The sequence below is a fragment of the Bufo gargarizans genome, chromosome 11, assembly GCF_014858855.1.
Source record: "Bufo gargarizans isolate SCDJY-AF-19 chromosome 11, ASM1485885v1, whole genome shotgun sequence".
Classification (NCBI taxonomy): Eukaryota; Metazoa; Chordata; class Amphibia; order Anura; family Bufonidae; genus Bufo; species Bufo gargarizans.
This window is the reverse complement of record NC_058090.1, coordinates 14097832-14122290: the sequence shown is the minus strand read 5'-3', so window position 1 is coordinate 14122290 and position 24459 is coordinate 14097832. Positions and strand designations below refer to the sequence as shown.

Below are 24459 nucleotides of genomic sequence, written 5' to 3'. Positions count from 1 at the left end.
ATATTATCTTTGGAATGCATCGACTATTAATACCGGAAGAAATTCAGTAGTTGGGCAATGGCCGGTAGTTATTATAACTCCCTTCTCTTAAAAAAATACAGTGCAAAATAGGGGGGGGGGGGGGGCAATAAGACCCAAAAGTCAGTGTATAACCTTTATTTAAATTTTTTTAAATTATTTTTAGATCATCATTTATTTGACTTTTATTTATTGTTATTTTATTTTATTTTTTTCTTATTTTTTTTTATTATGCTCACGGTTTATGGATGACTGATTGGATTCATCGTATACAGGCTGGATTGTTAAAATGATGTCCTGTGATGCCCTTCTCTTACTCTGTATAGAAAATGGCTCATTGATGATGATGATGATGATGAGATAGGAATTTGTTCTTAATTTCTCCTAACAAAATATGGATGTGGTGCTCAGGGTAATGAGACGGGTCTCGTCGGTCCTGGTGCTGCATGATATTAATGTGTGAGTATATGAAGTAATGAGACGGCTGTAGAATGTAATTGGGTGTGCAGTAATGCTGCTGGAAGCTAGAGGTCTCTGCTTTATTGGAAGAGGAACATCCTGTACTCCTGCGCTGGACTGTGAAATAAAGGATTCGCATCATTTATATAGCAGCAAAGTATTCTGCAGCGCGCTGTCCAGCTGCCGATCAAGTCTCCAGCATAGGACTCGCTACCTCGGACATAGGGACAATACCACTTTGGGATATGGGAGGATACAGGGGTAGAGCCACATGAACATACGGAGAACATAAAACTCCATACAGCCCAAACCTACACCGCTGGTTCTGAGAGGTGGATGGATTCTGCCGTGGTGGGGTTTCATGCGCTAGGTTTAAATCCACGGAATGGAGCTAAACTGCGTCCAAGCTCCTGCTGCGGCTTTGCGAGGAGTCCGCAAAGTAACTGCGCCAAAAATGGACCTGTACATTTATTCATTATACTCACTTATATAGCGCTACTATATTCCGCAGAGCTGAACAGACATTAGCATCCAGCTGTCCCCAATGGGGCTCACAGTCTAAGGCCTAGTTCACACGAACGTATGGCTTTTATAGTTTTTTGCGGTCCGTTTTTCACGGATCAGTCGTTACGTTTTTGAGTTCCATTGTGTTTCGGTTTCATTTCCGTTTTTCCATATGCCATGTACAGTATACAGTAATTACATAGAAAAAATTGGGCTGGGCATAACATTTTCAATAGATGGTTCAGAAAAAACGGATACGGAAGACATACAGATGCATTTCCGTATGTGTTCCGTTTTTTTTGGCGGACCCATTGACTTGAATGGAGCCACGGAACGTGATTTGCGGCCAAATATAGGACATGTTCTAGCTTTCAACGGAAACGGAATGCATATGGAGTACATTCCTTTTTTTTGCGGAACCATTGAAATGAATGGTTTCGTATATGGACCGTATGCGGAATACAAAAAAACGGACCATACACTGGCAAAAAAAAGCATTCGTGTGAACTAGGCCTAAGGTCCCTATCCGTATGTCTTTGGAGTGTGGGAGGAAACCCACACAAACTCCATGCAGATGTTGTTCTTGGTCGGATTCAGACCCAGGACCCCAGCGCTGCAAGGCACCAGCGCCAACCACTGAGCCACCGTACTGCCCATTCTTGGTGCGGTCTTGAAAACCACCCAGCACAAATCCTCAGCCGCATGAGCAGAAAACAATAGGAGGTGGATTCAGCGCAGATTCAGCCTGGTTTTCAGCACCGAATCCGCTCTGAAACCCGCACCCGAAATACTCCATCTGAATATACCCGAAGGCAACAGTGCTATTCCCTCGGCCACTTTAGGGAGGGGGGTATTGGTTTCCATAAATCAGAAGTATGTGTGAATACATAAAACGTTTTAATATATCTTTTTCGGGGTCACTGGCATCTTCTTCGACCTCTAGCAGCTTGTAGTTCTGCATTCTCTGTAAATGTTCGGAAACCTCCTCGATTCCACCATAGAGTAACACAGTCAATACTAGATAGAAAGGAGGATGCTTTGTTTCTGTGAATGCTGTGAGAGGGGAGAGGGGGGTGACGTCTGAGCATTCACCCTGTTCCACGGTGATGTAAAGGAGTGTTTCCATCTCAGACATTAAAAGACCTATCACTAGTGTTTTAACGTGAATTAACGATTTAAGAATAAATAGGCTTAAGCAGGCTAAGTGATAAAAATATTTACTAAGTGTGACTAAATATAAGGTAAAATAGACAAACCACATACAGTATCAATCACCTGGCCTACACAATATTGGGGGGGGGGGGAGCTCTTGTCGCCATATGATAGCACATGGCCAATACAAGAGAGAGATAGTGACCTAGAACATCCTACCTGGATGATGTTCCCTTATTTGCCTTTGTGCACAAAAAGTTTATACCTTCCGGACCTTCCTTCTGAGGATGTCCTGCAGTACGCATGTCTCTGAGATAATCACTGAGGAATGGGGGGTTTGTATATGTTATCTAACTATCCCTAACTCACTACATTACAAGGAGTATAGAAGGTAATCTTAAATAATTAAAGGGGGCAGAACCAATCAGTACTTAATTATGTAAAATAACCTTACAACGCAACTAGAAAATGCCATCAATAGGTGCGAGTCCCACCACTGGGACTTTCTGCTATCTCCAGAAAAGTCCCAGCACATGAGCAGCTATGCATGCACGGTCACTCTTCATTCACCGCTATGGGAGTTCCAAAAATGGCGCTTTTTGGAACTTCCATAGCAGTGAATGGAGAGCACGCTGTACATGTGCTATGTCCTCTCTTTCACTGGAGATAGGAGTGGATCCCAGAGGTCAGATTCGCACCTATCTGACATTGATGGCAAATCCTAGCGAATAGCCCTTTAAATTGACAAAGCCTTGCACTGTAGGCATTACTTGTACCGTTGTATGTCAGCTCTATATGGCACTGTATTATGGAAATATTCCGGCCTAGAAGCAATGCTGTCATGAGGCGATATGCCGCTGTATGGAACTTTAAAGGATAATGGGGCTCCATAGACTTATTACAGCTGTGAACAACTTGGGACGTGTACTGAGCTGTAATACGGCCATGTGCATGATTCATAATGCATGGCATACAGCATGGAGGATGCGCGCAGTGCCACCTGGTGGACGAGTCCTCTACCTGACTATAAGCTCTATCAAAGCGGATCCTCGTTGTCTGCTATTTAGAAAGCACTGGCATTTTCACAGCCCTGTAATGAGTGCATCAGTTTTCATTGATCTCTGTACCGATAAAGCTTACAATGTATTTTCAGTGCAATTCAAACACAATAGACTGAATTAAATTACAAGATTTGTTAAAGGATGTAAGATCGATGTTAAAGAAGCACGGTGGCTCAGTGGTTAGCACTGGTGCCTTGCAGCGCTGGGGTCCTCGGTTTGAATCCGACCAAGGACAACATCTGCATGGAGTTTGCGTGGGTTTCCTCCGGGCACTCCGGTTTCCTCCCACACTCCAAAGACCTTAGATTGTGAGCCCCACTGGTGACAGTTGGATTCCAATGTCTGTAAAGTGCTGCGGAATATAGTAGTGCTATATAAGTGCATAAAATAAATAAAGAAGCACAATTTTTTGGGGGGATATACAAGTGCATGTTCACATCTGAGGCTCCATTGCAGATTCTATTACACATACCAGAAAAAAATGCACTACTTTGGTCAGACATGAGTTGTAAACTACCGGGTTACGTCAGCAGCTATCGAATCACTCCTGGCCGCCTTTAGGCACTCCCGTTACCACCCAGCCCTATCCTCCTTATCTAGGGGACCAGGAGTGAAGTTATGTAATAGGTTAGCCCCTACAGCAGGGATGTCAAACTCGTGGCCCTCCAGCTGTTGCAAAACTACAACTCCCATCATGCCTGGGCATACTGCAGCTATCAGGGAATGCTGGGAGTTGTAGTTTTGCAACATCTGGAGGGCCATGAGTTTGACATCCATGCCCTACAGTGATTAGCTGCCGAGTTATAAAACTCCCCTGACTCACATTAATTGCCTATGTTAGGCTACTTTCACATTAGCATTCTGGCTTTCTGTTTAAGAGATCCGTTCAGGACTCTCACAAGCGGTCCAAAACAGATCAGTTTTGCCCTAATGCATTCTGAATGGAAAAGGATCCGCTCAGAATGCATCAGTTTGCCTCCGTTCAGTCTCCATTCCGCTCTGGAGGCCGCCTGCAGCGTTTGGTTGTCCGCCTGACGAAGCGGAGCCAAACGGATCCGTCCTGGCACACAATGTAAGTCAATGGGGACGGATCCGTTTTCTCTGACACAATTTGGCACAATAGAAAACGGATCCGTCCCCCATTGACTTTCAATGGTGTTCAAGACGGATCTGTCATGGCTATAGAAGACATAATACAACTGGATCTATTCATGACGGATGCATGCGGTTGTATTATTGTAACGGAGGCATTTTTGAAGATCCTTAATGGATCCACAAAAAATGCTAGTGTAAAAGTAGCCTTATCTGTATGTCGTGAGTGCAGAACTCCCGGTGTATCCTACGTAATGCTGCTTTACATTGTTGCTCTCCCCTGACTCACACTGCCTGGCAATACTGTCTGTGTGTGCTTTGTACAGACTGTCCAGTGTATTCTTATGAGATGCTGCAACACACACAGCCTTCCTCTGACTCCTAATATGTGTGTGTGTGCTTTGTACAGAATGTCCAGTGTATTTCTATGAGATTCTACTGCACACTGCCCTCCTCTCATCCTATCTGTGTCTGCTTTGTACAGAAGGTCCAGTGTATTCCTATGAGATGCTGCTGCACACTGCCCTCTCATCCTATCTGTGTTTGCTTTGTACAGAATGTCCAGTGTATTCCTATGAGATGCTGCTGCACACTGCCCTCCTCTCATCCTATCTATGTCTGCTTTATACAGACTGTCCAGTGTATTCCTATGAGATGCGGCTGCACACTGCCCTCCTCTCATCCTATCTGTGTTTGCTTTGTACAGAATGTCCAGTGTATTCCTATGAGTTGCTGCTGCACGCTGCACACTGCCCTCCTCTCATCCTATCTGTATCTGCTTTGTACAGAATGTCCAGTGTATTCCTACGAGATGCTGCTACACACTGCCCTCCTCTCATCCTATCTGTTTTGTACAGAATGTCCAGTGTATTCCTATGAGATGCTGCTACACACCGCTCTCCTCTAAGTCAGTGTTCCCCAACTCCAGTCCTCAGGGCTTTAGAATTTCCTTAGTATTCAGTAGGTGATATAATTAATGGCAATGCATCAGGGCTTACCTCAGGTAATGATTCTGTGGTATGTTCTCAAATCATGACTGATAGATGGGCCCTGAGGACTGGAGTTAGTGAACACTGCTCTAAGTCATGCTCTGTGTGTGTGCTTTGTACAGAACATACAGTGTATTCCTATGAGATGCTGCTACACACCACTCTCTTCTAACTCATACTGTGTCTGCTTTGTACAGAATGTCCAGCATATTCCTATGAGATGCTGCTACACATCGCCCTCCTCTAAGTCATACTATGTGCGTGTGCTTTGTACAGAACATCCAGTGTATTCCTATGAGATGCTGCTTTAGAGTGTGAAAACTATCACAAGCAGGAAGCAGGGGAGACAGGCTGAAGCTGCATCACATAGGATGCACTGACACTGCAGTGTGAGCTAGGGGACAGCAGTTCTGTACCACTAATCTATCACTTGGTATCTTTGGATCTTTAGACAGGACTCAGAACAGAGCAACTGCTGTGGGATGAGACTAAGCCCCCTCTGTATCTAAGAAGCCAGAGGCATGCTGGGAAGTATAGGCTATACTAGTGGCCCATATCAAGGTGGTGGAGTCACTAAAGCGAGTATACACAAGGCAGGAGCCATGTTACAATGTATCAATCAAGACAATCATATGTAAGATAAAAATAACAGTTGCACACATTTCTCTCCTGTCCTAGACTCCAGGTAGACTGCACCTGAAGCATGAGGTCAGGGTAGGTTTTCAGCCTCTGGAGAAACAGTGCAGACATACACAGCTGAGGGTTGTATCCAGTCTTCGTAAGCCCTTAACTCCAGATCAATACATTTAAGGGTCCATTCACACGTCCGTTTTTTCTTTCCTGATCTGTTCCGTTTTTTCAGGAACAGATCAGGACCAGATCTGGACCCATTCATTTTCAATGGGTCCTGGAAAAAATCGGACAGCACAATGTGTGCTGTCCGTTTCCGTTGTTCCGTTCCGCATGTCCGTTTAAATATAAAACATGTCCTATTCTTGTCCTGAAAAATCGGATCCTGGTACAATACAAAGTCAATGGATCCGCAAAAAACGGATGACATTCGGATGTCATTCCGTATGTCATCCGTTTTTTGCGGATTCCGTTCCTGGAAACACATAACAAATTATTATTTTATTTTTTTTTTCAATTTTTTTTCAAAGAAATCCAAACAACTTTATTTGATTATTGAAATGTATACATGTTTCCGTTTTTTGCGGATCCGCAAAAAACGGATGACATACGGAAACATTTTCAGGAACAACGGATCCGCAAAAAACGGACCGTTTTTCAGGATGAAAAAAAACAGGACATGTGAATGGACCCTTAAGGCGTATTGCAGGTTCCTGATATTGATGAACTATTCTCAGCCCCATTGATTAGCTGTTCCCTGCAGCCTCCGACACTGGAACTAGCTCTTGAATGGAGCAGATAGAACAGCTCCGGTAAAAGTGTAGTGGCCGTGCTGGGTTACTGCAGCTTAGCCACCATTTAAGTCAGGCACCTTCAAACTGCGGCTCTCCAGCTGTTGTAAAACTACAACTCCCACAATGCCCTGCTGTAGGCTGATACCTGTAGGCTGTTCGGGCATGTTGGGAGTTGTAGTTTTGCAACAGCTGGAGCGCCGCAGTTTGAGGATGCCTGATTTAAGTTAATGAGAGCTGCAGTAACCCTGCACGGCCACTACACTTTGACCGGAGCTGTTCTAAATTGCTCCATTCAGGGAACAGCTGATGGGTGGGGGTGCGGGGTGTCAGACCCTCATTGCTTGGATATTAATGACCTAACCTGAGAAAAGGGTCATCAATATCAGGAGCCCAAAAAACCCTCTTTAAAACTGTGCCCACACTATTATGGTTTATGTTTATAATGGAAACCACAATGCACTGACCGATCAGTGGCAGATTCCACTCCCTATAGACCCCATTGACCTACAATGGGTTTAATAAGGTTTTGTCCCGGTTTCTGTTGTCAGATCTTCTGGGGCTGCTGATAGAGCCACCAAACGAAGCCACTGAAGGCAGTGTGAACGCCGCCTTATCTGCACTGATACAGTGTTGCAAACTTGTAGGACAGGAGACTGATGTATTTAGCTACCAGATGATTGTCTAAACTGGATACAATTGTAGCAAACTTTCAATTGTGAGAAATGTTAGGCTGCATTCACATCTGCATCACAAAATAAAGCAGCATGCAGCACAATTTGGCAAAGTGATGACAGACTCCATTATCATCAATGGGGTCCATCGGGCATCGCTGTCGTCTATCATGTGACTGATCCAGCACTTCTGACCCATGTGACGGAGCAGAAAAACAGAAATGAACATGACAGATGTGAACGGGGTCTTAGATAATGAAAGGTTTTCATCTTTAATCCGTGCTGAAGAGGTTTCTCTACTTACAGCAAGCAGAGATCTTGTAAATAGTTAGGAACTAAAACAATTATAACAATTATATTGCAGAACTTTTCATTTTACAAATTTAAGGGTTTTTCCAGGCTCCTGATATTAATATCAGATCAGTGGGGGCCTGAAGCTCTGCACATTCTTTATCAGCTGTTCCCTGCAGATTCCAGCACTGGAAGTAACCCTTTGAATGGAACAGGAAGCACAGCTCTATTCAAAGTGAAGTGGCCGTGCTGGGATGCTGCAAGTCAGCTCCCATCATATTATAAAGCTGTCTTCCTGCAGCTACCACTAGGGGGAGCTCAGTGCATAGTAGTTTATACAGTTACCATTGTCTGCAATGGAAGCTGTTATCATCATTTTGCACTGAGCTCCCCCAAGTGGTGGCTGCATGAAAATGCACTGTTTTGACATCGGAAACAAAAGAAGTTCAGCGTCGGGTCCCATAGCAGTCGCGTTCTCTGCCTCCATTGAAGGTATGCCACTGGTCATGCCCGACAGGGGCATTTGTGACTTGTTGGCTTATGAGTTTGACTTAAAAGGGTTTTCTGACATTTTACTACTGATGACCTAGTCTCAGGATAGATCATCAGTATCTGATTGGTGGGGGTCAGACACACGGGATCCATGCCAGTCAGCTGTTTGAGAAGGCACCAACCATCCTGTGAGTGCCGCGGCCTTCTCTGTGCTCACCAAGCACAGCGCCGTTCATTGTATAGTGGCTGTGCTTGGTATTGCAGCTTCATTCACTTCTACAGGGCTGAGCCGCACCTAGGCCACATGACTGATAAACATGTTTAAAAGCAGAGAGGAGGCCATGGTGCTCACAGGAGAGCCACTGCCTTCTCAAACAGCTGATCGGCGGGTGTCCGGGGTGTCGGACCCCCACCGATCAGCTACAGAGGATAGGTCATCAGTAGTAAAATGTCGGAAAACCCCTTTAAAGGTCTTTTTTACATTTTTATGTAAATAAAGTGTAATCATTTAGTTAAGAAAAGTTCTGCAACTTTCAACTATATTATGTGATTACGATTTTCAAGATCTGTGCTTACTACCAGTGAATAGAAATATTCTTGTCCAGCCCCAGAGGCCGAAAACCTATAGTAGAGGGTTTGTCACAGTTGTATCCAGTCCCCATCTGTAACAGTCGTTCTGGTCCATTAAGGGGTCTGATCCCTGGACGTGGGGGGAGGCTGAGGACACTACAGAAAAATTATTACAGGCCCCAGCCATCGGCATTGATGTAGAAATACTGTCCTCAACAAAGTCCTAGTCATTACGTTCAGGACCGTGATGACTCAGATCTTCAGTGTCCGCGGTGGGATGTGACGACCACTGGGTCCAGTGCTTGCAGCGTAGCTGTTCCTACTCCTTGAAGTGTTCTTGAGAGATAGGCAGAACCAATCCGGGGTCTTGTAATAAGGGTTTAGGGGCCCTTTAAAGCCGTAGCCCTTATTGTAGGTAACCTTAGTACACATGAAGGAAACAAGTCTGTGCAGTGACCTTCGTACTGACAACAACCGAGACCTAAAAGAACCTTCCCTATATAATGTCGGGGATTTTCCTGCTTATAGTTCCCTATAAATTGTTGCCTTGGCTTCATAAGACCTGTATGCTCTTATAACGGGGTCTATAAGGAAGAAAATGTCTATTTTCGGAGCCCATTAAAGCAGTGTCTCTCCAGCAGTTGCAAAACTACAACTCTCAACATGCCCATAGGCTGTCATGGCATGCTGGGAGTCATAATTTTGCAACCGCTGGAGTGTCACTGGTTTCAGACTACGGTCTTAAAGGATACGTCCATGTTTTTTGTTTTTTTTTTACTGATTTCTTTTTACTTTTATCTCTTGGAGCAAGAGGAGAGGGGGAGGGAGAGTTGAAGGACTAAAAACTAAAAGCAGTGGCCCCGAAAGTGAAGGAGAGCACACTGTGCATGCGCGGTGTGCTCTCCATTAATTTCTATGGGAGTTCCGAAAATAGATGCGAGAACACACTTGGCTATTTTCGGTACGCCAATAGAAATGTATTGCGAGAGCACCGCGTAGGCGCGGCCACCATTCTATTCAGCTATTTTCGGCAGCTCATATAAAAAAGAATGGAGGCCAGCTGCACGTATCTTTGAAAGTCCCATAGAAAGGAACGGAGAGTGCACTGCGCATGCGAGGCCGCCTCTCCATTCACTTCTCTGGGACTGCCAAAGATAAACGAGCGAGTGCTTGGCTATTTTCGGCAGCCCCATAGAAAAGAGTGAAGAGCAGCTGTGCATGTGCGACTGCTCTTCCCTCACTTTGGGGGTCCCATTCTGGGACCCTCACCTATCTGATATTTGTGGCATATCTTATCGATATGCTATCAATGTCTAAAGCCCCTTTAACCTGACTTCTTTACCTGTTGCTTGCCTGCACTCACTACTAGGGGAGCTCCTGTTTAGTACAATACTGCCTGTATAAATCCATACGCAGTGAGCTCCCCCTAGTGGTGACTGCAGGCATACAGAATGTTATCATCTAACCCAGGCATGCTCCAGCTGTTGCAAAACTACAACTCCCAGCATGCCTGAACAGCCTACAGCTATCAGCCTACAGCAGGGCATTGTGGGAGTTGTAGTTTTACAACGGCTGGAGGGCTGCAGGTTAAGCATGACTGATTTAACCCTATAACTATGGTTACTTATACTCCAGTTACTTCAAAAGCTGCATTCAGATTTCTGCTGTTTTTGCTCAGTTTTTTTTGTTTTTGTTTTAATACAGGGATTCCCAACCTGTGGCCTTTCAGCTATTGCACAACTACAACTCCCAACATGCCCTGATAGATGTAGGCTGTCCAGGCAAGCTGGGAGTTGTAGTTTTGCAATAGCTGGAGGTCCGCAGGTTGGGCATCCCTGTTTTAATACATGGCAGAATCTCCCACCTCAATCCTTGCTGGTTCAGTGTCTGTACAGAGTGCATCTCTGCTGCTTGGGATTCGGGGAGATGATGGCGTTGCACATTAGATGTGAGTTTACCATACCGCTGCATTACAGGGGGCTTGGCTAGAGGTGTGTCTGTCAGCTCCGCGCTGACGGATCCCGAGCCGTAAACTGCAGAATCAGGAGCTGAGCTTTGTGACTACAATATGGCTGTATGATCCAGATACAGGGGTGTAGCTATAGGGGTGCAGAGGCTGCGATCGCAATCCGGGCCTTGGTGCCTGAACGTGTTAGAGTCTCCTCTGCCACCAGTATAATAAATGGTACATAGGTCAGGAGCTCCAATGAAGGCTTCTGCTGCCCCCTACAGTAAATTATACTCATAACTAGGAGTCTTGTGACCACATAAAGAGGTGGCAAAACTTTTAAGTAACTTCTCATATTATAATTTATACTACGGAATACAATATTCTTCATAATACAGGACAATATAGGACATTTTGTGTCACATGAAGATTTATATAAAAGATTAACCAGTGATATACCTACTATAGCTACCTACACCACTGCTAAAGGACTGACCATCATAGAGTAAAATAATAGCATTCTATCTACCTGGAGCTGCCAGTAGGGGGAGCTCACTGCATGCAGATTTATACAGAGTTCAGGAGGAGTTGTCCGAATCCATATGCTGTGAGCTCCCCCTAGTGGTGGCTGCAGGCAGACAGTATTCTATTATTTTTTATTTTTTTACATCTCTCTGTGTCAGAATAAAAGGAGCTGCAAATAGTAAAATAAAGGTTTGTACCCACAGCCGGCCCGATCTATTGTCTCTGTCTCATAGCAGAATAGTAAGTGCCCCCACATTTGAAATGTGTTATTCTCTTGTTCCTAATAGTAACAATGTCTAATACATATTTTGCCTTCTTGCTCCCCAATCCCGGATCGGCTTCTCCAGCAATGACTCTTCTGTGTCTTTTTAGACTCCCCGCCTTAAAATACATGCATGGGGCTTTCCTGAAACCTCTGCATCTGGTTTTAGAAAGATTCCTTCAGGTTTTTTTTGGGCTCCAATAAAGCGGCTCACTTAAAAGGTCACTCAGCTCAACATCATCTGACTTCAGATGACCCAACTCTAATTTTATTTTTCCTTTTTTGTGACTGATGAAAGAGGACAGATTTTTTTTCTGCTACCATTTAATATAGCCTGGCTCCTGAGGAGGATTATTGGACATATCGGGGTATAGGTGGCGGCCCGCCATGACCACAGTCTCTGCACTTTTCTTATTGTTGCTTTTTATTTATTTATTTTACCCATTTACTTTTTGGAACTGCAGCACAGAGTATTTCAGAAGATGACAGTGCATTTCTAAATTTACATTGATGGCCCATTGTTAGGTTAGTGTAACGGGGCGCACTCTGTCTCCCATCAGCCGCAGACCTGCTGCTTAGCTTCGGGAGCGAGGATCTGTGTTCGGCCTCGTTCCCAGGGCGGCTTTGCTAGCTGGGAGGCTCCCTGCTCCTAGGTCTGCCTTGAGAGCCGAGCTGATCACTCGGTGCTCGACTTGTCTGTCTGTCGGTCATGTGACGCTGGCCACGTCACATGACCCTCACTCCCCACTATAAATACAGGCGGCCTCCTGGCTACAGGTTGCCTGTGATTTTCGTCTCTAGGGCTGTGTGTACTCTTATTGCTTCCTACTTGCCCTCTGGTATTGACCTTGTTTGTTTCCTGACCTCGCTTTGCCCGCTCCCTTGGTACCTACGCTTTCTCTCGGATTTGACCTCGGCTCGTTCTCGGATTTCGTCTCCTGCCTCATCCCTTGTATTGACGTGACCTCCCGGACCGACCTCGGCTAGTTGACCCGCCATTGCCTTTCCCATCACTGGGTACTGTTGTCTTTTCTACCCCCTGTCTATCCGTTTGCCTTAGTCTTGTGTACCGCCTTCTGCCTTGGCTGTATGTTCCTCTCTTTCTCTGTTCGCTCTGCTCTACACTTACGTAGGGCAGGGACCGTCGCCCAGTTGCGCCCCGTCACCTAGGGCGGGTGGTGCAAGCAGGCAGGGACAGGGTTGAGGGTGGCAGTTTAGGGGGTGCACTTCCTCTCTACCTTCCTTACCCGTGACAGTTAGGCTATAAAGGGTGTAATGCATGGGTTCCTGTGAATGGGGCTGAATATGGGATGAGGATGCAGGACCAGATGCAGCCACCTATACAGAGAGGCCTCCATGAAAGGGCTGCAGTGCCCGAGCCCCCTCCAGTGATGCCTTAATGACCTATCCTAAGAAAAGGCAATGTAATTTCCTACATAAAGCAGCATGTGATAGTGGCAGTGCCATGAAGTAAGGTCGGGATGGGGTTGTTGGAAATCAGACGGTAGGGTAGCTTTTCATAGTGAAAATTACCATGGCCCCAGCAGCACAGAGTATTACAGGAATCAGGAGAATGATGTGCTGATCTTCTGGCAGATCACAGACTGAAAGGTACAAAGCTGAAGAAGCAGAGGAGTACTCCAGCAGCACAGAGTTTTTCAGCAAAGAGCTGTGCTGACCTTGTGGGATGTAGGGACCATAGTATTTCAGGAGAATAATGTCATCTCCACCTTTTTTTTTTTTTCTTTAGAGACACAATTTTGTGCTGATTATTTTCCTAATACATCCTCATAGCAGTCAGTGCTTTTTTTTTATTATTATGCAAAGCCCCAAATCCTCCAACACGTGTCACACTGACTGCCTGACGAGCAGTATGCGGTGAGCTCCCTCTAGTGGTAGATATTCACTTTAACATGTCAGTGTAGATCTACACTATTCCAGAAGTGCGGGACACAGACGATGTCTGGAAGTCTGAACAAGTCCAATCTGTTCACCAGTGACTGGTCCCAAGCAATTACATCTTCCCGAATCTTCTTTCTCTTATATGTATGCACATTGTGGGAATTCGCTCTGGTAGGCAGGGTAAGCGGACGCAGTACAGAGGCAAATTACCAGTTCTTTAATCAAACTTCAGTGTTTATTCACACATGGGACAAGTTCACAAAACAAAACGTCACTTTGCAGTCTTGGAGTTAATTCACACACAATGGCGAGTTCATACAGCCTGTTTCCCCGACACGTGGGACTCAGCCCTCCAGCCCCAAACAAGCCTCAGATCCCAGCACAGAGATTGCTGCTTAGCCCAGCTCTCTTTTAAGGACAGCCAGGTGCTGCCAAAACCTGGACAGACACTTAAAGTCCGGTCCGGTATTTGACCTCACCTGACTGCAAATCAGCCCAGCAGCAAACGCTGGGAGGAAAATACCTGTTTTCCCAGACCATACCCTTCCCTGTGTAACAATATATTCTGTATATTATGTACACTGACTACGGTATGAATATACCTTTGAGTTCCACTTTAAGAGATGATGACGTTGATGGTTGTTAATTACCTGGGTTATCCCCTATGTTAATTACATGGTTGTGCAAATGTTCCGTTTAGACGCGTCCGATCACACAAGAGACGGCAACACTGAGGACGATCGCAGTCCTTACAAGATCCAGGAGCGAGGCTGGGGGTCCCCCATACCTGTGAGTGGTTACTTGCGTTTACTGAACTAACTCTGCTATACTGAGCAACTCGGGCACTTTGTGTATATTTTATAGAGAAGGCTCATACATTATAAACTGGATCTACCTTGTTGTCTTTAAAGGCTTTAGAGATCAGGAAATGTTTTTTTACAGTAGAAATCAATTTATGAAGTTATTACGCAAAGTCTCGCGAGACTTCGCAAAAGTAATAACTTCGGCTCATGGGAGCCAATACATTCTAAGGCTACATTCACACGACCGTATGTAATCCGTTCCGTTTTGCGGATCCGCAAATAACGGATCCGCATGTCCGCAAAAAAACGGAAGAGTGGCTTCCGTATGTCATCCACAAAAAACGGTCCGCAAAAAACGGATGAGTATAAAAAAAAAACCCTGAGGGCAGAGCCTTCATTAAAATATTTAAATAAAAAAACGGAAACGGATCCACAAAAATCGGATGACATACGGAAACCATTCCGTATGTCATCCGATATTTGCGGATCCATTAACTTCTATGGGGGAGCGGACCGATTTCTATGGACAATAATAGGGCATGCTTCATATTTTTGCGGTGGATAAAATCGGAAACACGGTGGCGGACAACATACTGAATGTTGTCCGCTAATTTAATTCACCCATAGGAATGAATGGGGCCGATTTTATTCCGCAAAATACGGAACGGATGCGGATCGGACACGGAAGTGCAACTAACTTGCAGTTCAAGCAGTATAGGTCAGCCTGGACACAATTGTAACAAAGCCTCTGCTGTGAGAAGAATTATGCCTATGCAGGGGTGCACCTTCCATGAGGCCAGGTGAGGCGACTGCCTCAGGCGGTGAAACCTGGAGACAAGTGGCGGCGGTGGCAGGGCCATGGAAAATGAGCGCTTCCATTGTAGAAGTGCTCATCTCTCTATAGTCAATTGTATCACAGTATGCCTTTAACAGTAGGGCTGGAGGGGGGCGCCGTTTCAATTTTCGCCTCAGGCAGCAGAAAGGCTAGGTGCACCCCTGTGCCTATGAGATGTGGCGGCCATGTGGTTGGGGTAAAATAGCGGGATTACAGCCTGACAGAGTTACTATAATTCATGCCAGGTGCTGGTGCAGAGCTGACATAGATTTGATTTTGTGGCACACGGACTGCTGGAAGATGCGCCAAATTCGTAGCCTTTCACTTCAACAGACTTTAGACTAAGACGGGCGTCGAAGAATGTTTTTTTTTGTTTTGTTTTTTTTAACTAGTTTTCATTTAGTTGCCAGCACAACCACTTAAAATTCCAGCGCAACTGCAAGGGGAACTCCAGAGATTCTGTGAAAGAAAAGATCACAGCACATTCCTTGGTGCCTCTTATACCGAAAATTATGTTTACTGTTTTTAAGAGACGTTACTCGCCGCAGACTTCACCCCACCGGTTTACTTACATGTGACTTAAGTGTTTGTGAGGGAATAAAATGGTAATTAATGTTATTCCCCTAACAGGGGACAATAATTTAGGATTTTCAGCCAATAAAAAGCAGTAAAATGTGTGCAGAATGGAACGGGTATGAGTTAAAGGGGTTCTCCGGGAATAAAGAAAATGAATATACCTATATATTACTTTATGATAAATATATTCCCAAATACCTTTCATTAGTTATAATGGCTCATTATGTCTAGGGTGCAATCATTAGGAGAAATAAAATGGCTGCTGTCCTATACATACTCACAAAACCTGTCCTAATCACACAGGACAAGTTACTTCAGAGCTAAAGAGCCGCCTCATCCTCCTCTCTGTTCTACTTGTCAGGGATTATCATAATGAACACAGTTTAATATGATCCATGTCTGATGAATGTCTGTAGGAACGGAGTTCATGAGGAGACATGAAGTACAGAGAGGACAGACTGTGGTAATGGAGACTGTATACAAGTGCTGCCCATTATCCACAACCCCACCTCCTCTCTGTACTTTTATGTCTTCTCATAAACTTCATTCCTACAGAGATTCAGCTGAAAATCCTTGACAAGCAGAGCAGAGAGGAGGATGAGGCAGCTCTTTGCCTCAGTGTTCTGAAGTAACTTGTGCTGCTGTGCGATTAGGACAGGCGTTGTGTGCAGTAATAGGACAGCGGCTATTTTATTTTTCCTAATGATTGCTCAAGAGACTAAACGAGCCATAATAACTAGTGAAAGGTATTTGTGAATATATTTATAATAAAGTAATATATAGGTATTTTCATTTTCTTAATTCCTGGAGAACCCCTTTAATGAACTACAGTAAGAATTGTAGGAAATTCTGGATTATGAAAAGGGCATCTCCTGCCTTCCCCACACTTCATGATGTCTACATAGCCCTGAAGTCAATATTGTACTACTATCTACACTATGTCTAATTCCTAATAAATACCTCTGGACCATGTACAGGAATATACTATTATACTGCCCCTATGTACAAGAATATAACTACTATAATACTGCTCCTATGTACAAGAATATAACTACTATAATACTGCTTCTATGTACAAGAATATAACTACTATAATACTGCCTCCTATGTACAAGAATATTACTACTATAATACTGCTCCTATGTACAAGAATATAACTACTATAATACTGCTCCTATGTATAAGAATATACCTCCTATAATACTGCCTCCTATGTACAAGAATATAACTACTATAATACTGCTCCTATGTACAAGAATATAACTACTATAATACTGCTCCTATGTACAAGAATATAACTACTATAATACTGCCTCCTATGTACAAGAATATAACTACTATAATACTGCCTCCTATGTACAAGAATATAACTACTATAATACTGCTCCTATGTACAAGAATATAACTACTATAATACTGCTCCTATGTACAAGAATATAACTACTATAATACTGCTCCTATGTACAAGAATATAACTACTATAATACTGCCTCCTATATACAAGAATATAACTACTATAATATTGCTCCTATGTACAAGAATATAACTACTATAATACTGCTCCTATGTACAAGAATATAACTACTATAATACTGCCTCCTATGTACAAGAATATAACTACTATAATACTGCCTCCTATGTACAAGAATATAACTACTATAATACTGCCCCTATGTACAAGAATATAACTACTATAATACTGCCCCTATGTACAAGAATATAACTACTATAATACTGCCCCTATGTACAAGAATATAACTACTATAATACTGCTCCTATGTACAAGAATATAACTACTATAATACTGCCTCCTATGTACAAGAATATAACTACTATAATACTGCCTCCTATGTACAAGAATATAACTACTATAATACTGCCTCCTATGTACAAGAATATAACTACTATAATACTGTCTCCTATGTACAAGAATATAACTACTATAATACTGCCTCCTATGTACAAGAATATAACTACTATAATACTGCCTCCTATGTACAAGAATATAACTACTATAATACTGCCTCCTATGTACAAGGATATAACTACTATAATACTGCTCCCTATGTACAAGAATATAACTACTATAATACTGCTCCCATGTACAAGAATATAACTACTATAATACTGCTCCTATGTACAAGAATATAACTACTATAATACTGCCTCCTATGTAAAAGAATATAACTACTATAATACTGCTCCTATGTACAGGAATATAACTACTATAATACTGTTCTTATGTACAGAAATATAACTACTATAATACTGCCTCCTATGTACAGGAATATAGCTACTATAATACTGCTCCTATGTACAAGAATATAACTACTATAATACTGCTCCTATGTACAAGAATATAACTACTATAATACTGCCTCCTATGTACAAGAATATAACTACTATAATACTGCCTCCTATGTACAAGGATATAACTACTATAATACTGCTCCCTATGTACAAGAATATAACTACTATAATACTGCTCCCATGTACAAGAATATAACTACTATAATACTGCTCCTATGTACAAGAATATAACTACTATAATACTGCCTCCTATGTACAAGAATATAACTACTATAATACTGCTCCTATGTACAGGAATATAACTACTATAATACTGTTCTTATGTACAGAAATATAACTACTATAATACTGCCTCCTATGTACAGGAATATAGCTACTATAATACTGCTCCTATGTACAAGAATATAACTACTATAATACTGCTCCTATGTACAAGAATATAACTACTATAATACTGCCTCCTATGTACAAGAATATAACTACTATAATACTGCCTCCTATGTACAAGAATATAACTACTATAATACTGCCTCCTATGTACAAGGATATAACTACTATAATACTGCTCCCTATGTACAAGAATATAACTACTATAATACTGCTCCCATGTACAAGAATATAACTACTATAATACTGCTCCTATGTACAAGAATATAACTACTATAATACTGCCTCCTATGTACAAGAATATAACTACTATAATACTGCTCCTATGTACAGGAATATAACTACTATAATACTGTTCTTATGTACAGAAATATAACTACTATAACACTGCTCCTATGTACAGGAATATAGCTACTATAATACTGCTCCTATGTACAAGAATATAACTACTATAATACTGCTCCTATGTACAAGAATATAAATACTATAATACTGCCTCCTATGTACAAGAATATAACTACTATATTACTGCCTCCTATGTACAAGAATATAACTACTATAACACTGCTCCTATGAATAAGAATATAACTACTATAACACTGCTCCTATGTACAATAATATAACTACTATAATACTGCTCCTATGTACAAGAATATAACTACTATAATACTGCTCCTATGTACAAGGATATAACTACTATAATACTGCTCCCTATGTACAAGAATATAACTACTATAATACTGCTCCCATGTACAAGAATATAACTACTATAATACTGCTCCTATGTACAAGAATATAACTACTATAATACTGCCTCCTATGTACAAGAATATAACTACTATAATACTGCTCCTATGTACAGGAATATAACTACTATAATACTGTTCTTATGTACAGAAATATAACTACTATAACACTGCTCCTATGTACAGGAATATAGCTACTATAATACTGCTCCTATGTACAAGAATATAACTACTATAATACTGCTCCTATGTACAAGAATATAACTACTATAATACTGCCTCCTATGTACAAGAATATAACTACTATATTACTGCCTCCTATGTACAAGAATATAACTACTATAATACTGCTCCTATGAACAAGAATATAACTACTATAATACTGCCTCCTATGTACAAGAATATAACTACTATAATACTGCCTCCTATGTACAAGAATATAACTACTATAATACTGCCTCCTATGTACAAGAATATAACTACTATATTACTGCCTCCTATGTACAAGAATATAACTACTATAACACTGCTCCTATGTACAATAATATAACTACTATAATACTGCTCCTATGTACAAGAATATAACTATTATAATCTATATATATATTTATATAGTATGTTTGTACATTGCGGTTATTTTTGCTCCCCTCCCCCGCAGACAGTTGTAATATACCAGAAATATATTTCTTTAAATAACGAGGAGTCAGTCCCATGGAGGCACAGATCCCTAATTACGACACTTAATCCTGCCCCAATTACTTATTTTAAATAAGTGCACTCATGAGAATAAAAGCGAGCCGACAAACCCAGAATTGGCGCCACCAGGTTAGGCCCCCACCTCCCCGAGCTATACAAGGATAGCGCCAGTCCTGGAAGGAGTCTTGGCTCTCACAGTGCCAGCTATCAGGTTCCCGGAGTCCTGTGTTTGCCAGCTTTTAGTCTCACCCGACCAGCTGTTTATTTTCAGATATGTTCTGCAGGTGACCTCTGTCAACCTCAGGAGTCACTCAGTCCTTACGAGTTCGACTACACGGCGACAGCAAGACGCAGAAAAGCCACGTGACACAAAAAGATGTGGGCCTTGTCTGCAAGGTGTGGATGCGCGACTCTTTTAGAACTGTGATGGGGTCTTATAAACATTGGGGGGAGGGGTTTGATTGGGGGTCTTATAATCAATGGGGGTCTTAACTGAGGTCCGATTGGGTATCTTCTAAACATTGGGGGGCCTGATCTGAATTTGATTAGGGGTCTTATAAACATTGGGGGTCTGATCTGAGGGTCTTATTAACCACTTCAGCCCCGCTAGGTGAAACCCCCTTCATGACCAGGCCACTTTTTACACTTCGGCACTACACTACTTTCACCGTTTATCGCTCGGTCATGCAACTTACCACCCAAATGAATTTTACCTCCTTTTCTTCTCACTAATGGAGCTTTCATTTGGTGGTATTTCATTGCTGCTGACATTTTTACTTTTTTTGTTATTAATCAAAATGTAACGATTTTTTTGCAAAAAAATGACATTTTTCACTTTCAGCTGTGAAATTTTGCAAAAAAAACGACATCCATATATAAATTTTTCGCTAAATTTATAGTTCTACATGTCTTTGATAAAAAAAAAATGTTTGGGCAAAAAAAAAATGGTTTGGGTAAAAGTTATAGCATTTACAAACTATGGTACAAAAATGTGAATTTCCGCTTTTTGAAACGGCTCTGATTTTCTGAGCACCTGTCATGTTTCCTGAGGTTCTACAATGCCCAAACAGTAGAAAAACCCCACAAATGACCCCATTTCGGAAAGTAGACACCCTAAGGTATTCGCTGATGGGCATAGTGAGTTCATAGAACTTTTTATTTTTTGTCACAAGTTAGCGGAAAATGATGATGATTTTTTTTTTTTTTTTTTTCTTACAAAGTCTCATATTCCACTAACTTGCGACAAAAAATAAAAAATTCTAGGAACTCACCATGCCCCTCACAGAATACCTTGGGGTGTCTTCTTTCCAAAATGGGGTCACTTGTGGGGTAGTTATACTGCCCTGGCAATTTAGGGGCCCAAATGTGTGAGAAGAACTTTGCAATCAAAATGTGTAAGAAATGACCGGTGAAATCCGAAAGGTGCACTTTGGAATATGCGCCCCTTTGCCCACCTTGGCAGCAAAAAAGTGTCACACATGTGGTATCGCCGTACTCAGGAGAAGTTGGGGAATGTGTTTTGGGGTGTCATTTTACATATACCCATGCTGGGTGAGAGAAATATCTTGGCAAAAGACAACTTTTCCCATTTTTTTATACAAAGTTGGCATTTGACCAAGATATTTTTCTCACCCAGCATGGGTATATGTAAAATGACACCCCAAAACACATTGCCCAACTTCTCCTGAGTACGGCGATACCAGATGTGTCACACTTTTTTGCTGCCAAGGTGGGCAAAGGGGCACATATTCCAAAGTGCACCTTTCGGATTTTGCAGGCCATTTTTTACACATTTTGATTGCAAGGTACTTCTCACACATTTGGGCCCCTAAATTGCCAGGGCAGTATAACTACGCCACAAGTGACCCCATTTTGGAAAGAAGACACCCTAAGGTATTCCGTGAGGGGCACTGCGAGTTCCTAGAATTTTTTATTTTTTGTCACAAGTTAGCGGAAAATGATGATTTTTTTTTTTTCTCTTTTTTCCTTACAAAGTCTCATATTCCACTAACTTGCGACAAAAAATAAAAAATTCTAGGAACTCGCCATGCCCCTCACGGAATACCATGGGGTGTCTTCTTTCCAAAATGGGGTCACTTGTGGCGTAGTTATACTGCCCTGGCAATTTAGGGGCCCAAATGTGTGAGAAGTACTTTGCAATCAAAATGTGTAAAAAATGACCGGTGAAATCCGAAAGGTGCACTTTGGAATATGTGCCCCTTTGCCCACCTTGGCATCAAAAAAGTGTCACACATCTGGTATCGCCGTACTCAGGAGAAGTTGGGGAATGTGTTTTGGGCTGTCATTTTACATATACCCATGCTGGGTGAGAGAAATATCTTGGCAAAAGACAACTTTTCCAATTTTTTTATACAAAGTTGGCATTTGACCAAGATATTTTTCTCACCCAGCATGGGTATATGTAAAATGACACCCCAAAACACATTGCCCAACTTCTCCTGAGTACGGCGATACCAGATGTGTCACACTTTTTTGCTGCCAAGGTGGGCAAAGGGGCACATATTCCAAAGTGCACCTTTCGGATTTTGCAGGGCATTTTTTACACATTTTGATTGCAAAGTTCTTCTCACACATTTGGGCCCCTAAATTGCCAGGGCAGTATAACTACGCCACAAGTGACCCCATTTTGGAAAGAAGACACCCCAAGGTATTCCGTGAGGGGCATGGCGAGTTCCTAGAATTTTTTATTTTTTGTCGCAAGTTAGTGGAATATGAGACTTTGTAAGGAAAAAAGAAAAAAAAAAGAAAAATCATCATTTTCCGCTAAATTGTGACAAAAAATAAAAAATTCTAGGAACTCGCCGTGCCCCCCACGGAATACCTTGGGGTGTCTTCTTTCCAAAATGGGGTCACTTGTGGCGTAGTTATACTGCCCTGGCAATTTAGGGGCCCAAATGTGTAAGAAGTACCTTGAAATCAAAATGTGTAAAAAATGGCCTGCGAAATCCGAAAGGTGCCCCTTTGCCCACCTTGGCTGCAAAAAAGTGTCACACATCTGGTATCGCCGTACTCAGGAGAAGTTGGGGAATGTGTTTTGGGGTGTCATTTTACATATACCCATGCTGGGTGAGAGAAATATCTTGGCAAAAGACAACTTTTCCCATTTTTTTTATACAAAGTTGGCATTTGACCAAGATATTTCTCTCACCCAGCATGGGTATATGTAAAATGACACCCCAAAACACATTGCCCAACTTCTCCTGAGTACGGCGATACCAGATGTGTGACACTTTTTTGCAGCCTAGATGCGCAAAGGGGCCCAAATTCCTTTTAGGAGGGCATTTTTAGACATTTGGATCCCAGACTTCTTCTCACACTTTCGGGCCCCTAAAAAGCCAGGGCAGTATAAATACCCCACATGTGACCCCACTTTGGAAAGAAGACACCCCAAGGTATTCAATGAGGGGCATGGCGAGTTCCTAGAATTTTTTTTTTTTTGCATAAGTTAGCGGATATTGATTTTTTTTGTTTTTTTTCTCACAAAGTCTCACTTTCCGCTAACTTAGGACAAAAATTTCAATCTTTCATGGACTCAATATGCCCCTCACGGAATACCTTGGGGTGTCTTCTTTCCGAAATGGGGTCACATGTGGGGTATTTATACTGCCCTGGCTTTTTAGGGGCCCGAAAGTGTGAGAAGAAGTCTGGGATCCAAATGTCTAAAAATGCCCTCCTAAAAGGAATTTGGGCCCCTTTGCGCATCTAGGCTGCAAAAAAGTGTCACACATCTGGTATCGCCGTACTCAGGAGAAGTTGGGCAATGTGTTTTGGGGTGTCATTTTACATATACCCATGCTGGGTGAGAGAAATATCTTGGCAAAAGACAACTTTTCCCATTTTTTTTATACAAAGTTGGCATTTGACCAAGATATTTCTCTCACCCAGCATGGGTATATGTAAAATGACACCCCAAAACACATTGCCCAACTTCTCCTGAGTACGGCGATACCAGATGTGTGACACTTTTTTGCAGCCTAGATGCGCAAAGGGGCCCAAATTCCTTTTAGGAGGGCATTTTTAGACATTTGGATCCCAGACTTCTTCTCACACTTTCGGGCCCCTAAAAAGCCAGGGCAGTATAAATACCCCACATGTGACCCCATTTCGGAAAGAAGACACCCCAAGGTATTCCGTGAGGGGCATATTGAGTCCATGAAAGATTGAAATTTTTGTCCTAAGTTAGCGGAAAGTGAGACTTTGTGAGAAAAAAAACAAAAAAAATCAATATCCGCTAACTTATGCAAAAAAAAAAAAATTCTAGGAACTCGCCATGCCCCTCATTGAATACCTTGGGGTGTCTTCTTTCCAAAGTGGGGTCACATGTGGGGTATTTATACTGCCCTGGCTTTTTAGGGGCCCTAAAGCGTGAGAAGAAGTCTGGAATATAAATGTCTAAAAATGTTTACGCATTTGGATTCCGTGAGGGGTATGGTGCGTCCATGTGAGATTTTATTTTTTGACACAAGTTAGTGGAATATGAGACTTTGTAAGAAAAAACAAAAACAAAAACAAACAAAAAATTTCCGCTAACTTGTGCCAAAAAAAATGGCTGAATGGAGCCTTACCAGGGGGGGGGGGGGGATCAATGACAGGGGGGTGATCACCCATATAGACTCCCTGATCACCCCCCTGTCATTGATCACCCCCCCTGTAAGGCTCCATTCAGACATCCGCATGATTTTTTACGGATCCATGGATACATGGATCGGATCCACAGAACGCATG

General features: G+C 42.4%; 1 protein-coding gene across 2 annotated transcripts in view; it reads left to right on the top strand.

Moving 5' to 3' along the window:
* The window catches only part of LOC122922119 (TNF receptor-associated factor 3-like), a 107804-nt gene that overhangs the window by 818 nt on the left and 82527 nt on the right, over positions 1-24459 (top strand). Inside the window, exon 1 of one of the 2 annotated variants that reach the window (XM_044272605.1) lies at positions 14133-14149. The exons of the other annotated variant lie outside the window; for it this stretch is intronic. The gene's annotated coding sequence lies outside the window, so the exon portion shown is untranslated. Of the gene's footprint in view, positions 1-14132; positions 14150-24459 lie in introns of those variants that run through there. 2 annotated transcript variants of the gene reach the window in all.